Below are 17,462 nucleotides of genomic sequence, written 5' to 3' on the forward strand. Positions count from 1 at the left end.
CTAGGAGGACATTATTATTTCAATTAAGAGATTAAACAGTTTGGAATATGCAGAAAGAATTTATACTCCAGTCATTCAGCAATGCTTGTTGGTGAGATCAGAACTGATCAAAGGCAAGTGCCTTGATAATAGTTTATTCAGGAGTTCAACAGGTTTTTATGTTCTAGCTGCTGGAGAATTTTATGGCCTCTCTTTATCCCACCAAATGACAAAATTCGGAGCCATAAATGCAGACTCTAAAAATATGTCACCTATCACTAAGAGCTTTGTGTAGGTCTGTCTTGAAGTGGGAAGATGTTTGGAAAGCACTGTTCCTCTAACACTAATCCCTTTGGGTTAAAAGGGAGAAAAAAGGAATAATAAGTAAATGCCTAAATGCTGAATAGGTACATCAGCTTCATTTTTGTCTTTTCGCTTTCTCGTATAGATTATCAAATTGGATATGGTATCTTTCTGATTTCAAAATGACAAATGGCTAGATTAATTTTAGAAATCAGACAAGACATAGACCTGCCTACTTTTAGTTATATGTTGAGTTAGAGAAGCAATTTGCAATCTGCCTTGAGTAAGGATCAGCAGGTAGCAGCCTGAACATGAATAAAAGCAATGAATTGCGACTCTTAAAAATCACTGTTTGTTCCCTGGTTTCTCCCAGATTTCCAGAATAGGCATGATTTGCTACTAGTCTTTGCTAAACACATAATCTTCCCCTCCCTGCACAGCTCAGATGCATTGGCCAACAGGGGCAAGAAAAGATTTCTTCCTACCTTGCTTTCCTGCTCGCCTTCATGGGAGGGATCCAAAGCAGCTCTCTAATGCAGGTGGCCCACACAGCATGACTGTTACGATGGCCCACACAGAGATTTATTCCACTGCCCAGACATGAAGGGCAGGCCTCGGTCTCACCCCTTGTAATTTTATAGGTCAGTTGTTACAGAATGCCAACAGTGCTTTGAAATCCCCAATGTTTTTCTATGTATTATCACTCTCCCCATAGCTATCAACCATGAAGTTTTATAAAGAAAAAAATATCTGTTGAAGATGTTTCCATCACACATATGCTGCTTAAGGGAGGGGGAAAAACCCCAAACCTTTTTTTTTTTTGTGGAGCTGCTTAACTGCATCTTAGAATCTAACTGCCTTGACAGCCGTACGATCTGAGATCTGTGATAATATACCAAAGATCTCATTTAAAAAAAACCCACCCTGTGTTAAAGTGTATAGAGGAATGACTTTGTAGTTATTTATTGTGCTACTTGCAAAGCTTCAAGTATATAAAAACAATGAGATGAACAGCTGAAGACATAACTTTTACACTGACCACAAAATATACAAACGTGTTACTTTTAGCAAATATTAAGAAATACATTTTCATCTTGGTACAACAGCCTTAGTTTTGGCCCACGAATTGTTTGATTATTTTAGGTTGTGTTTACTTACTGCAGTCAAATTAATGAAAATGTCCTCTTAAGGGACACCATTAAAATGGGAATACTATCTGATGCATATTTACCAATTAATAGTAGAATGTTTGCTGAAATTGCTTTGAGTGTCATTATATTGTATAGATTTATTGAGATTATTATAAAATTACTGCCTTAGTTTAAAAATAGTATATGCATACTTTCTTTTCAGCTAAACAATGCATTTCATCAATGCATGCAAGTGTAATTTTTAAATGGATTTTTTCAAAGGATTTTGTGTTCAGTGTGTGCATTTGGATTTACTGATGAACAAATTCATTTTGTGTCATAGTTAAGGCTCCTGAATTGTAATCAACTTTATATTTCTTTGTCTTTAATGAGACCTGACATTACTTTCAGTGACACCAGTGTATAACTGGAGTGAATTACCATAAATTATTGCCATTTTTACAATGAGTGGAATCTGATTCAGTGTGTCTATATTTGTAATGTAAGCAGAGATCAATTTAAAGATGTCCTTAACTCTGATTTGTCTTGTTTCTAAATGCTCCTATTTATAAATGATGAGATGTTGTCATTTTAACAGCCATGATTGCATTTTAAATTTTTTTGTCCTGGGGGTATTCCAGGGTTGGGGGTTAGTTTGTTTTGTGTAAATCATGCACTGGTTTAAACCCTGCTTGAATGTTATTCTATTCCCTGAAATCCTATTACTTATTTTCCAAATCTGCCCCACCCCCCATTGTTCCCTTGCATGCATGAATAGTTTAATTCAAGGTATCCTATGTGTGCAGGAACTTAGAGGATCAGGGTCTATGTTTAGAACCATTTCACAAATGTGGGGACTTTCTGGGACCATTCTGGGACCTCCAGTTTCCAGACTATACCAAAAGGGAAGGCAGCAAGTTTAATTAATCATCTTTGACCTGCACAGTGTTAGGTCTGGACGCTCCCACTACATATGCACATGTTTACCTTTAGGCACAAGACTTTGAGACATCTTTCATGCCTCAAGATATGCATGTATATAACTTCTTTCAGAATCAGGGCTTTATTCATCATTCCAATTTTACTGAAAATCTCATAGCCTGGATAGTACCAGAAAAAAATCTGCAGTGTTGTTTTGTTTTGGCTTTCAGATATAGGGAGATGTTGTCAGGGTTTTTTGTGTTGTTTTGTCTTTAAACTCCTTCTCACCACCTCCCCCTCTCACCCCCCCAAAAAAAAAAGAAAGAAAAAAGAAATGGCATGAACCATTGCGTTAATTTGTGTCCCTCTCTCCACATTGTCTGCTTTTTTTCAATATTTTTTAGAAAATCAACCTTTTTTCTTTTGTGGGGGGTTTTTAAATTAGCAAAATATGAAATACGATGAACTGGTACAATTAGCTCTCCATCATTCTACAGATGGGGAACTAATTGTAGATTAATTCTATAGATGTGGAAGCCAATAAGCCAGTAAGCCACAAAATCAAGCCTACGCCTCAAAAAATCCAGTGACATTAATATCAAAAGAAAAGGTATATTCATAGTTGGAAGTAGTATGGAAATCATACCTTAGATGATACCTTATTTGCCCAATAGAGCAGCCATTCCATTTTGGTTTTTAGTACAGATCAGTGAAACACAGACTGTAGATGCCTTTTTATCCACAGCAAAGTTTTTGTTGTTTCTTAAAGATCCCTTTTGCTCTTCCATGCAAATAATTTTAGGTTGGAGGAAAGAAAAGGTGGAGAAAACTGGTTTAGGGGCTTCTTCCAGCGGTAGGTACTGCAGTCTGTCAGTAATAGTCCTCCTGCTGAGTTGGCAGCTGCTTCCATAAGTTCAGAGAGGTCAGCATGGTTTCTTTCCTGTTGCTCCTCCAGGCGTTGAACTGCTGGAGGAGCTGGAAATAAGGCACCTCCCTTGCTTGTTCTGAAACAAGTCGACAAAAACCTTACTCAGTTTAGATTGCTATTCTAAGTTATTGTAAGGCACAAACATTTGGGGAGTAAAAATTGTTTACATTTATATCACATCTTGATCCAGATATATCCTAAAGTATATTACAAACTGACTCAGATATGTATGATCTGATATATGAATGTGGATACATAAATATGTGCATACTACATGGAAAAAACTTTGTTTCTGGCCATGACAGTTCCTCCCTTCATGTATCTGAAGTACTGTATGATTTCAGGACAAAAGACTCACTGGCAAGAGAGACAGAATTAAGAATCATCCTTCCCTTTACAGAGAGATGGAATATTTTAGACAACTTATAGGGATTTTCACTGTGGATGATCAGGCAGTATGTATGTGAGCCCAGGTCCCTGCACCTGGGAGCCTGATCTTTCTATGGAAAGCGAGAACATTCCTGTTGACTTTAACTCTGCAAGTTTCCAGGTTGCATACTTGGAAATCAGAATTGTGTGTCAAACCAGTACTGTTATACCAGAAAACAATACAGCACCAACTCAAAACTACTGGAAAAAATGGAGGGACCTCTTGAACTGTGAATGTTTCAGTCTTAGAACCCTGTTCTTCCTGAGGAGCAAGAGAAACAGCTAGGATATCAAGTTTCATTGGTACAATTTTTTTCCACCTTGTCTTTGTCTTAAGCCGGCTACACCCTCGTCCTGTTCATATGGAAAGAACATGCATTTGAAGGTGTTCAATGTCAGTTTATTTTAATTGTGATTTTCTCAGTAGTGGAGGAATTACATGGCTTTTGTTTAGATGTGCCTGTCTGAATAAGCCTGTATTATCACCATGACAGTGTGACTGTGCTGTGGCAAAGCAGTGGTGAGATATCAACACCCTCTTATGGAGGTGTGATTTATTTCCCATGGATTGGCCCTAAATAAAGTTGTGTACAGGTATAAATAATGTGTGTTTGGAAGTTTGTAGAATTTGCTTTATCGATCAGTGCTAAGCCATCACTTGTGTATGTATGAAGCATAGTGCTTTTCCAGATTAGAGTTCATGTTTTCTGACTAAAGATCTGACATAAAGACTGAAATAAAGTTATGTTCATCTTTTGCCAGTGGATGTGTCTCGCATAGTAAAACATAAACAGGCCAGGCAGCTACTAATCAAACCTTTTAAAACTGCCAAACCCACTTTTTGTCTTTATTATGAAACTAAGATTTGGTCAACTGAGGTCAAGTTGTGCACTTAACACAGCTTCCATTATAGTCAGTGAACTCTGTTACAGAGAGTAAAGTCAAAATATAAACATAGAACATTTCTGCAGCAGCTCAGGGCTGGGATTAACTTGGATCACCTAGTCTTCTGCTTTTAATGAAATTCTCTCCCTTGTATTTTCTTGTTTGGAAGAGAGTCCAAAGTTATCTCATGTTAATTTAGTTAGGCAGTGCCCTCCAGGGATGTCACAGGCCTCCATGACCCCTCCAGAGAGACTCAGTAAAGGGATGAGGAGAATTAAACATTCCTGAGAAATTGCAAAGCAGCAACCCCCAGAGATTTTGCATAGAAACTAGCTCCAGACTAGCTGCCAGAGACCCAAGTCACCTTTTCAGCACTTCCTTGACATCTCCCCACCAATCCCATCTGGCTTGACTCAGGAGGTCAATATGGGGACTGCAGAGAGGTGGCAGCTAGAAAAAGCAGAATTCAAGGGAGGTCTGACTACAGTACTTTCAGCTTTTATATGTTTCAGTGGGATGTGCAGGCAAATGGAATGAGAAACGGAGGGAAAGAATGTATCTGATTTCACTCTAAAGCCCCCCTTTTACATGCGGCTTTCAGTTAAAGACAATGACTGTGAAGTTTTGATATTATCGCCAGTAAGTTTGATTATTGTTATGTGTAGTTTTTTGTTTTATTTGGACTTCTGTTGCAAATGCCTTCAGAACAGTGCCTTTGGGATCTGATCCTGCGAACACATATACTATATACAATTCCATTGACTTCAGGGGGTATTTAATGTAGCAAACACTTTGGACCCAGTCCTCCCTTCTCTTACACCATTTTGAAACTAGAATCAATAGCACAATGCTGATGTTGGGTCAGAAATGGGTCCAGTGCTTGTCTTCAAGCTGAAGTCCTGTATTACTTTGTTTAAAGAGGAAAGAGTTTGAGGGATTTTTTGTAGATTTATCTCAGAATTTCACAGCAGAAAAGGAAACGTCTTGAATTCCTTTATTTGAAAGGTTACTGTTCATGTGCACTATCTCCTCTAAGTCAAGCTGAGACTTTTGTGCCATTTATTTCTGAGTTTGTTTTTTATTACACCAAGCAAAGGTGATCAATAGTATGCAACAGTATTGTAGACACTTTAATAAGACTGTTTTTTCATTATTTAGACTCAGCAAAATGCATCTAATTCTGCCTCCCATTTCAGTAGTTCATTTCATCCTAAAATGCCTTTAAAGATACAGTATTAAAATTCTTAAAACACATCAGTCACATAAATATACTTTACATTTGTAGGAAATTTAGGGATTGGCCAAGGCCAAGAGAATCATTGCCATATCTGAAATTAGGATGCTGAGGAGTCTAGATCTTCATCATTTACCTACACCAAACTGACACTAATAGGCTAATCAAAAATCCAGTATAAAGAATTAAAATATGATTTTAGTTAATATTGGTGAAAATATTTATTCCAGGGCTGAGAACAGCACACATTGAGTTCCAATTTACTTCAGTAATTGAGCTATAAAAAAGAGATTTCAATATGGAAATAGCAGGCACAATAGTAACAACACAGTAATGACACAGTAGTGATAAATCAGGTCTGTAATGAATTGTGTCAGTATGATCAGTTTTCCAGCAAATAAAATGTCAACCCTAGCCAAGTAGGATGAGAATGTCACAGGCTTTAGGATACAAGCTTTGGTTCTGGCAAAGGCTGCTGAAGATTCTCTTTTATCTCTAGTGGAAGAGATCTGCATTTGCCTGGGTATGGTGTAACTGGTGACTATGTGTATAGCACAGAGATTTATTATAAGTGCAAGTTGTAATGTAGTAATGCTGCTAGGGGGTTCTGTGATAATGTGGTAAAAGACTTGTCACCACTTCATCTTGGTCTGTGAAAGTGTATTGTATGTGCTTCTGCAGAGACAGATAAAAAGCATAAATACACTTTGAGCTTCATATGGTTTGCATTTTTAGTAACAGCTCTCCTGACTCTAATATAAGACAGGTTTTAATTTTGTTTTGGATAAGTGGATGTGCTTACAGTCTCACACCCACAATTTCATGGCTTTAAATAGCATCATTCCCACAGTATATAAAAGAACACACACTGCTGTGCAGAGGGTTTATATCTGAAATGCTAGTACTGCATGCATTGCTGGGAAGGAACTGAATAACACTTTTTGTTCCACTCTGCCTGCAGCACATGGAAAGTAGCTGTATCTCCAATTTAATGCCAGAGAAATGGAAAGCTCTATCTTTGGGATCCAGTGTAAAAAGTAATAATAATGTTAATGATAATAACAGTAAAAACAAATCTGTAAGTTTAGCTGTTTTTAAATATGACCTCAGAGTTTGAATTAACACAGTTTCTACGATCATTTAATCCTCAAACTCCAGTAGCCCTCGGGAGAATGTTGTTTTGAGGAATTAAGTTGGATTTTGCCCTACCAAGGAAGACAGTAAGTACCAACAATGGTGGCATATTTGGCAGGTGAATCCCTGTCTGTTAGCAAATGGACTACAACTCCAAAGCCCTTTCACTCAAGTCACTGAATCTTATAGGCTAGGGACAGACATTCAAAAAGCCTAAGCCTAAATTGATTCAATCTTCGCAGGTTAGTCTATCGTGACTAGGCTCAACTGGTTTGTAACCACACAGACATCCCCTCTGGACTGAACAAATTCAGGCACATCCCTGCAGTGGCTCCAGCTAGAAGCTGGGGGGGGCTGGAGCAGCTCTCCCTTCCTTCCCACAAAGCTAAACTGAGGCGGGGCATGGCCAGGCCCCAGCAGGATGCTCTGATGTTCCTGCCCCCCTCACTCCCCTGAGCATCCCAGCCAGAGGGAAAGTTTATCACCCCTAACTCAGTGTTTATCAGCCCATTAAGCAAACAAAGCCTCTCTCCATTAGCTCAAGCTCTTCTTAAACTGCTTTTCCAAGGAAGGATATTACCAGCTACCTGTTGATTAGCTCCAAAAAACCTGTCTGCCTTTGTCATCTCCCACAGCTTAGGCTGTAGCCAGCATGTGGTCTGCTAGCTAATACTATGAGATGTCTGTGTAAAGCAGAGGGGTGGGGGGAATAATCCCTGTTTAGCAGGGAGAAACCAGGCAGATGCCTGCAGTCTTTGCCAGAGCTCCAGCAAGGGAGCAGAAGGGAGGGGCCAGCCCTGCTGTTTAGAGCACAGAACCCTGCCCAGCCCAGAGAGCATGTGGGGATGCTGGGGGTGTCTGGTTTAACTTAAACCAGCAAGAGGTATGGGACACACGTTGCATAAACCAGTATGACCCAAATCAGTTAAGTCTGATACTACATTCAGCCAGGTTTATCTCAGACTGGTTTCAGCCATTTTCAAACGGGTTTATGTGCACGGAATATCTATTCTGTTACAGGTTTAAACCAGTTTCTGATCATTTAAACTGATTTATGTGTAATGTCTGTCCCTAGCCATAGTGTCAACTTATGTTACTCCTTAGCAAAGTTCAAACTCATGACATGAGTTGAAAGATTTTATTCCTGGTGTGTATCTACCCAGAGTTGACTCCTATCTGCTCACCACAAAAAAAGGCTTAACCTGTCATTCCAAAACATTATATACCAACATGTCATTGTAAACAAAAATAAAAATCGCAATAATTTTTTGTGATCCAGGAAAACAACAGGTTTTTCATGGCCTGCTTGTGGCATGTTAAATCAATTTCTTGGCCTTTTTGTGGCAGCCCCACCCCCCCACCACTGATTGGCAGAGGGTGCCTTTACTCAGTCTACCTCACTCCCCCGCCCTTTATTTTTTTTTTTGCTTGATTTCATGGGAAATCATGGAAAATGCTGTTTTTTGTGGTTTCTGTGAAATCTGCAAAACTGCAATTTAGATACATCCCTATTTATAGTTACTAGTTACTAGAATTAGTACTATACTAGAATGTAAAGTTACTAATTCATCCACTCCAGCTCCCTACCATGGTGGAATAATTCACTTCAGTTCAGTATAGGGGCTTGTTTGTCCATTATGGTTTTAAGTATACTTGACTTTATCCTGTGCCAACAACATAGCTTGTTCAATATTCCAATACATTTCATAATCCTGAAATTTTTCCTAATACTCAGCCTAAGGTGTACCTCATTTTAAATTTTATTCCACTACTTGTCCAGTATTCCCTGATGCTGTCCTAAAGAAGTTCTGCTGTGTCCTTGGCATTTATACTCTTAAGACATGGGAAAATGTTTATTGGATGTCAGCTAGTTATCTCCCAGCCAGTCTATTGATATATGTGCTTAGAACTCTTGAGTGCTTGATTCTGCCATGTGCTGAACTGTCTAGAACAATTCTTCTAACTGGACAGCCTGGTCAGGACCAACCTGCACAAACAGCAAGAGATAATCCCTAGGTGGAGGGACCAGCAGTTCATAGAGAAAATGTAGACAAAAATGGGCAGAGAAACTGGGCTAAACAAAGATAAAGTGACTTGCTTGAAATTGCAATGCAAGTAAGTGACAGAGCTGTGGTGTTCTGACCCCTGAGTCATTCTGCCTTTCTGGCCTCAATCAAATAGCAAGTATGCTTAATTCTGAGCATGTGAGCAATCCTGACAAAAGGGATGAAGCACACAGACATTTTAAGCAGAAGGTTTTCCTAGTCAACTGTTGCATCATAAACATTTTACGATCAGTATCTTCATTGTGATTATTATTTTGGAGCTGATCGTGTTTTTATAGCAAACATGCCAACACTTGACTTGAAAGTCTAGTCTGGTTTCTTGTGGTTGGATCATGGACTTTACTAGTCTTTTCTTGGCATTGATTTCTAAAATTTCTCTATTCTAACCGCAACCTGGGTACAACCCTTTACTTCTGTGGTGAGTAATCCTGTCAACTGGAGTCTGCTTCTTTGTGAAAAGGCATTTTGTCTTTCATATAAAAATAGCAGGAAAAATTAATTCTGGAAGGGAAAAAAAAGTGGGTCAAATATCTGCTTTCAGAATTGTCTGCTAGGTGGAACCTGGGAAACTTACACATAGATTATGTTCTTGGCTAGCTAAGACAAACCGGCATGATTGAAAGGAAATGAATTCATTCTGTAATTGCTACATGAAGGAATAATCTAATAGGGGTTATTACCTGTAGGCTCATCTATCTATTCATAACTGTAATATAGCCCTTTATATGACTCCAGACCCTGTGATTTTTCTACATAATTCATTGTTTGGTTTCTAATTAAAGAACAAAAACAAATCACTTTTAACAATTTTCATCCTTTCCAGAAGAAAATTGAAAGAAAAATAACTTACTTACATCATTTCTGTATCTTTTCATTGAAGCTACTTTATGTCATACATGTCACTTTAGATTTCTCCACTTAAAGGAAAAATAAACCATGGTGGACTTCAGAAGCAAAAATCTGTTCAAAACTCCCTTTTTGGCAGGAAAAAAAGAATATATTCAAAGCTTTCTTAATTTTTATCGCTAGTGAGATTTCCCAACAAGCAGCTTTACTGTTTCATTTTGCCTCCAGCAAATATATCAAGATCAGTAATAAGGCCCTATAGTAAAACTTTTATGTATTAAAAGAATAATATTTTGACACTCATTGACACAAGCAAAAATACAACATGAAATTAGTGTTTGACAACACAATAAGAGCATTGTGCTTTCTCCTAAAATGAATGAGAAAAATATTGTGTTGCATTACTACGGAAGGTTATTCAGAACTGACCTTTAACATTTATCTGGATTATACTGCTTGCTGTTTTATTAATAAAATTTCATACTACTCTCTCCTGCATTTACTTGAAGAGTTTTAAAACAATTGGACTATCAGCTTACAAGAGAAAAGTTATACAGTATTTCCTAGTATTTCCTACTGGTGTGAGGTCCTTTGTTCCATTAGGCATTGATACGGTTTTTATTCAAGATGTTTCACAAAGATTATCAGCTTTTTTTTCCTTATCTTCGTGACTTTAGAATTTTTGGATTATTATCTAAAAATGCCACCTATCGTACTTGAAAATTAAAAAACAAACAAACCCCTGAGTGGGGCCTTAACCAAACCCCCGGATCTGAACATAACTAACTTCTGAGAATGTTCACAGCTGCATCTCTACTTTTTGGCTTAAGTACACCACTGCTTAATGTTTTAAATTACTTCTATGACAAGTTATTTGTGTATAACTTTGTGGCTTCAAAGAGAGCTTACAGTACAAGGGCTGACACATTGCAGAATTCTGCACCCTCACTGCATTCTGGCAGACAAAAATATTTGGTCAAAAGCTCATGAGATTGTTGGCAATGTATTGTATTTCATTTTCCTCCTTCGTGTAAATTGTTATCATCTTAATTCTGTCTCCATATTTTTACTACTTGCAGCAGTAAACCCTTTACCTGGGCACTTCTGCACCCTGGGTGGCAGCAGCAGATAGGGCAGCATCAGCAGCTGCACCGCCAGTAGTAACCAGGCCAGCGGCGTAGTAGCTGCCATTTTTGCAGCCCCCACCTTCAGTGGTCACCCTCCCCTTGGCTATGTTCTGTTTTACGGTTAGACAAACAGTCTCTTGTTTGTGAGATTGCTGTTATGGGCAGACAGGTGATTGGTGGTGTTAGTCTGAAGCCAGGCAGGAGATAGGGCAGAGTGTCACATTATTCACTAAGTGTTTTGTACAGTGAAAGTAAGTAGGATATAATAAACAGCAAGTTATAATTGTCACTGGCTGCAGTGGGCAGTAAAAAATGGAGTAACATGGATACAGCTAGAGTTCTCTTTATCTCCAGTTTTGCATTAATGGGGAAGAAAGAAAACCAATAGCTCAACCTTACCCAAACACTTTTAAATTAGTTATGTTTGGAAGAGAAATATGTTCAGGAAAATATTTAGTGAATATAGGTGTCATGAAAAAGAGCTTGGTCTTACAAAGCAAGAAGTTGAACACTGTTCAGTTACAGAATGATTTAAAATTTCAAGATTTACTGGTGAGGTGATTTTCAAATTGAAGGGGACAGGGGTTTGAAAATCAGAGTAAGAGTATTTATCCCTTCCTGAAAAGCAACTTTCAGATTAGATGCCCCAAATACATTATTGGTTCTGATGTATAGAGCCTTTCCCCTCCCTTAGTATCATACAAATTCAACTCTATTTGATACTTCCAATATGGTCAATACATCTTACCAAGAACAAACTATAAGCTTTTATTTCTAGCAAGCTGCTGGTAAACTGGGTATATTTCTTTCATGGTTACAATTATGCAAGATTGGTTTTGTTTCAGTGGAAACACAAATGAGCAGATTAGTTGCCTACACTCATATTTCAGACTAGGGAGCCTTTCTGCTATGTTTGTCTTTCTGAATAACACCATCAGTAACAAGAATCAATAGTGGGCCAAAAACTACAATCCTAACTCAGTCCAAATTGACATTGTGGTAAAAGCTGTAGAATCATGGTTTTGTGTCAGCATTAGGATAAAATCAGCTTATACTTGCATTTTAATCACAAGGCATTTTCCCCTGTAATTGAGCTACATTACTGTTTGTTCAGCCTTTTGTGTGATGCACATAATGTGTACAGTATCAACGTGAGAGAATTTTTGCTCTGGGCAGCTGTATATGTATACCTTAGTGTCTTTATATAATCTTTTTTATACAGTGTGCTCTCATGCATATTCTTTGTATATCCAGTACACACCTTGGTTTTTAACAGTAGAAGCAATCCGTCAGTCTCCTGTGACTCGGCCCCTTTTTCTCCCCTCAAAAGTCTAAAACTATCAGTCATCATTCCCAGTTTCTCATGCAAGTTTCTTTCTATTAAGCAATCAGAGATTGCGGTTTCTGTTTCAAAAACTGCAAGTCCTCGGCCATGTTCCATTGGAAAGGGCCAAATTGTGGCACTTGGAACCACTTCACACTGTGAGTCACTGAAGCAAGGGTTGTGTCATGGTAGGACATAATTCCTCCCCAGACAGTCTCGTGTGCACAGAACAGGGCAGCCCATTTTCTCCTAGAGCAGCTGACCTACTTGATGTGAAACCAGTGTGAAGAGGGCAGGTGAATTAATAGCCATACCCCTTTTGTGGCACAAAAACAATAGTCCCTGACTGTGTATTACTGACCTTGCTGCTGCCCATATTGAGCAGAGTGAACTCCTTTGTGGCTCCCCACCTCAACAGCCACATCCATGTAAAAACTTGTCACAGGCTAACCAGAACATTCAGTTCAGATTCTCAGTGGTGTCTCCCCCACCAGAATAACTACAGTTGGGATCATCAGACAGTACTGATCAGCCCACTGATTTCCTCTCTGGCTGCTAGACAATGAAGTATGAAATGTTGCCAAAACCAAAATTGCTTTAAATGGTGACAGTGCATCGTAGGTTGTCAATGGGTGGTGATGTTTTTTGCCTTAATCAAAAATGCTTCTTAAAGTGGTGTAACCCTCCACAAGAACTGAATAAATAAAACTAGACGCCTACCATGGTGCAATCTGTTTTTGCACCATGAAAATGATGCACTCTGGATGAAATGCAACGTATCTGTTCAGTCTCCTGTAGTAAATATTATTGATTTGTTTTTTAAGTAGGTAATGGGTTTTTTCCAGAAGAATTGGGTATATTACATAGGGTTATGTATGGAAGGCCTTGTTTTTTTGATTTCATAGTAATTGCAATGCAGATGTTCTATAATAGTAGAATAAAAATTTTAATTAGATCAGAAGCTATACTTCTCATCGGTCTCTCTGGCCTTTCAGCCATCATTTTCTTAAAATGTAGGGCTTGCCACTCCGTAAGTCACAAGAAAGGCTTTACTCATTTTGTGGAAAAATCGACAGTGAACACTGTCTCCAGAGCAGAAATCATCAGTTGTATTTTAAAACATAAGCATCCTCTGAGGTTTGCATTTGTATTTTTCATTTCGTCCTGAACAAACGGGTCCCTAATTAAGCCAATTTCTAATAATAGATTGTACTTGCTACTAGGGGTGCTGAAGTGGTCAGTTTAAAGAAAAGGAATCAAATGAATCTAGTTAAACAAAGCCTCGATTAACAAGTCTTGTTATTCATGGATGGCAGCACAGTTAATAAGTGTTTTCTGGCTTGGATGCTGAACTGGAAGTTCATGATGAGGCACATCTGAAACACGCTCCAGATTCTTAAGACAAACACTCACACTACCATCTTAATTCAAGCAGCATGCACAGAATTAGTATGTATTGGTTGTGCTAATCCAGTTCAGGTTTTCCTCTTCACTAGTCCAGGTGTGAACAGTACTGTACTCTAAGCTAATGACTTTTACATGGTCGTTGAGGAAAACTGGGTCAAGGATAGAAATGGAGCCTAAAATCAGTGCCCTCTAATCAGAGGAATGTAGAAAACATAAGTTGAGGAGAGACTTTTGGCAGGAACTGTAGTTAATACATGTGGAGCAGATATCTTGGTCATATAATAACAAAAGTGTATCTGCTTGTTAGACTTGCTGTGAATCCTTCTACAGTTAACTTTCTTCTTTCAAATGTACATGGTATAGTCAGTATTGCCTTTAGACTTTGTGAGTCACTAGAGCAGAGCCAAGAGGAGTTCAAATATGGAAAATGTGTTTGGTGTATTTGCCATTAAAGGAACAGTGTTATTTTTAAAAAACTGAAGTTTCCATAATTGTTTTCTTCTTCTCCACAGCATTTACCTTATTTTGGTAACCAAATCCAATGAAAGGGGAAAGAAAGGGTTATAAAAAATGTATCGCAGCAAGTGGCTTAATATCAACCCATTACAAATCCAAGAAATTTAGGAAAGCCCAAGACCTTCCTTCCTCTCCACAAAAAAATCCTAAAATATGTGACCAGATGATAGTTAAAAGACAGCCAAGAACCAAAGCTGGGCAATGATTTTATCACAGATTGCAGCCCAGCCATGTTATGGGTCATGTGGTTCAGCATATGAACAGGAAGGTGAGAATTGGTGAACTTTTGCCTCAGTTGTGCAGTCCATCAGAGAATAAATGGACCAAATCGCTGTGCAGCTGTATAAGGAGGTGAACGGCTGAATACTTCTCACACAGAGGTCTTTGTGTTCTGGACATGATCTAGCATTATGATAGGATGCAATGGCTGCGGCTTTGTAGCAATTACTAACCCATTATCACGCTAGAACACAAGATCATTTATCTTCTAATTCAGAGTGTCACCTGTTCTTCATTTACCAGTCAATAACCATTAATTATGCTCAGTGGAAATTTAAACAAAGCTTTTCCCCTCTGTTAAAACCAGTAAACCATTCAGTAATGACAAATAAATTTGGAGCAGCATATCTCCTCTTCTCCTTGTTCTCAGCCTGAAGTCTGGTACAATATGAACTCTAAAAGGAAATGCCTTCAATAGGTCAAGGGCCTTCAATAGTCTGATGACCCCCCCACACACACATTTTTAACATTTACTGTAGTGAAAGTGTGTGACTACTACTAGCATGCAGATTTTTGATCAGCTGTATGATATGTACTGGTAAAAATGCATATTGTAATGCTGAATATGTTACAGATATTTTCCCTTCACCAACTTTGCTTTTGTCTTGATTTTACAAAAACAACAACAATGTGCCCCTTTGGGAAAGCAATCAATGATTTTCTTCTTTTTTAATTAGTAGCATATTCTTTTTCACTGATTTGATTGAGGTAATTTATAAGAAAGATCAAATGACAAAGAAAATAAAAAGGAAAATAGTAATACATTCTCAAGTAATCATTATTCCAAGCTCTGTTTTTCTACTGGGAACACAGGCAAAGTTGCTTTAAGTTTAGCTGTATCTGTGGTGTTCTTTCCAATTTTGACTTAGTAGAAATGTACTACTATGTAAGTAATATTTCTAGGGAAATGGCTCACTTGCCCTTTGAAATTATAGAAAAATTATGACAAAGCAAATGCAAAAAGATCTGATAGGGATGATAAGATTTGGTTTTGTTTTATATTTCATTAGTTGTCTCATTCAGTTAAACTAAAATTGCATCTTTAAAAAAAGCGAGGGCAAAATATAACATTCCAACAATACTCAAGTTAGGGATTCTCAATCTTCTTAGACCCAGGGCATCCCTCACTAGACTTAAGGAAACCTTTGGAAAATGCCAGCTTAGTTTTCACTTTTTTTTGACTGTGGAAAAATAAAGCAATTCTTCCTTAAGTTGCAGAGACCTCAGAAAGACCACTGCAGGTCTGAAAGTTTTTAACACTATGAATTCCAATTTGAGATCCCTAGATTTATCTGTGAATCATGTTTGCACAGCTAACAGTGCTAATATTGTGTGGCACCTTTCAAAAGATCTGAAGACAGCCTTGTTGAGAACCATTGCTCTAAGTAATAACCAAAAACAACTGTAAATATTTATGTCCCTGATGATCCACTAATGGATATTTGGTTTTATTTCTTAGTTTGACAATATGAATATTCTACAATATTAACTATGTAGTAAAATAACATTCAAAATATTAAAAGATTTGCCATTAAATAATAGAAAAATGCATGATTGTGATCTATCTTGCATTTGTTACTATGTATCTGTAACTGAAATGAAAATCAGCCGTATTAAAATGCATTTTGCGTATGTGCTTTTACATAAAAGAGGTGAAGTAGCTACATCTCTGTTCGGTCTGCTTTGTCTATTTTGAACAAAGTACAATGGGCCATACCCTGAATCTGTTTTGCACGTAGATCTCCCATTGAAATTGGTGGACTCACGGCAATCTTTGACTGATTGAGAACTGAAAGGCTGATCCTGAAAATTCTTATTCTGTTGAATAGTGCTCCCTCAGAGGCACAATCCTGTTGTTTTCATCAGGACTCCTTAGGTCAATTAAGAGATCAAGGACCGAGTTAAAACAGCAAGATTTGTGTTCTGCATATTTGAGACATTGATTTTTGTTCATTGAGGCTGCAAACCCTACAAGTCTGTTCCATCACAAAGAAACACAGTGGAACATAGGGTATCAGTGATTTACAATGCCCTTTTGAATCAAAAAGAAACTGAAACATCCCAAGAAAGATAGTAGGAAAGATAGGAATTGAGACGTCTCTTCCCAACAGGAGGAATTTCACCAGTCAGTCGGATATTGCTGCGTCATTGGCTAGAACACTCAACCCTGGAGAGGAAAAATAAAGCTGCTGCCATTGTCCTGCCCAGCAGGCTACATCCCTAAAGCACAATTAATGTCAAGGACATACACAGCAGTTGCCCAAAATCCGTCCTTCCCTACACGTCCAAGATGCAAGAGGAACATGCTAATAACATCTCAAAGAATTCTGAAAGATGCATAGAATAATAACCTGAAAGAAAAATGGCTTGCAGATAGAGGCACTTTAAAAGGAATATTTCTTCTTGCTATGTCTGACACTGATTTACCGAAAGGGAAAAAAAGAAAAAGAATTGAACTTTTCAGGTGGTATTTACTAAGAGAAACTGAGCTGTCCCAGAGCTTTTATTAATCTGATTTGCAGAGTATCTCCTAGCAGCTGGGGACCTACTAAAGTTGTTTTCTTTAAATCTGATGTGAAGAGGTCAATGCAAATAGCATTGTGGATTACACTGTAAGAAGACAGAATGGGCGGTTTTGGGCGGGGGTGGGGGTTTTTTTACCAGATGGAGAGAGATTTGAGCTATTTTTGTATACTAGTAATTTATTGCCTGGCATGTAGGTGCTGCTCTTTTCCTAAGGAAATACAGTATTTCCATCACTTTGATTGACCTGTAGTAACAGAGTTCATCCATAATGTCTAGGGGACAGTTTGGTCAATGAGGTATGGCACTGGACTGGAAGTCCGAAGAAAGGTGCTCTATTACTGACATTGACCTGCTGTGTAATCTCAGACCGAGCTCAGTACTTCCCTGTGCTCTTGCCTACCTTCTCATCTCTGTCTTGTCTATTTAGA

The 17,462-nt window shown here is 38.1% G+C and overlaps 1 protein-coding gene across 2 annotated transcripts in view; it reads left to right on the forward strand.

The window, feature by feature from the left end:
* GMDS (GDP-mannose 4,6-dehydratase) overlaps positions 1-17,462 on the forward strand; it is a 577,786-nt gene that overhangs the window by 440,170 nt on the left and 120,154 nt on the right. The gene's annotated exons all lie outside the window — the stretch shown is intronic.

This window comes from Crocodylus porosus, unplaced genomic scaffold, assembly GCF_001723895.1.
Source record: "Crocodylus porosus isolate Cpor-Errol unplaced genomic scaffold, CroPor_comp1, whole genome shotgun sequence".
NCBI lineage: Eukaryota > Metazoa > Chordata > Crocodylia > Crocodylidae > Crocodylus > Crocodylus porosus.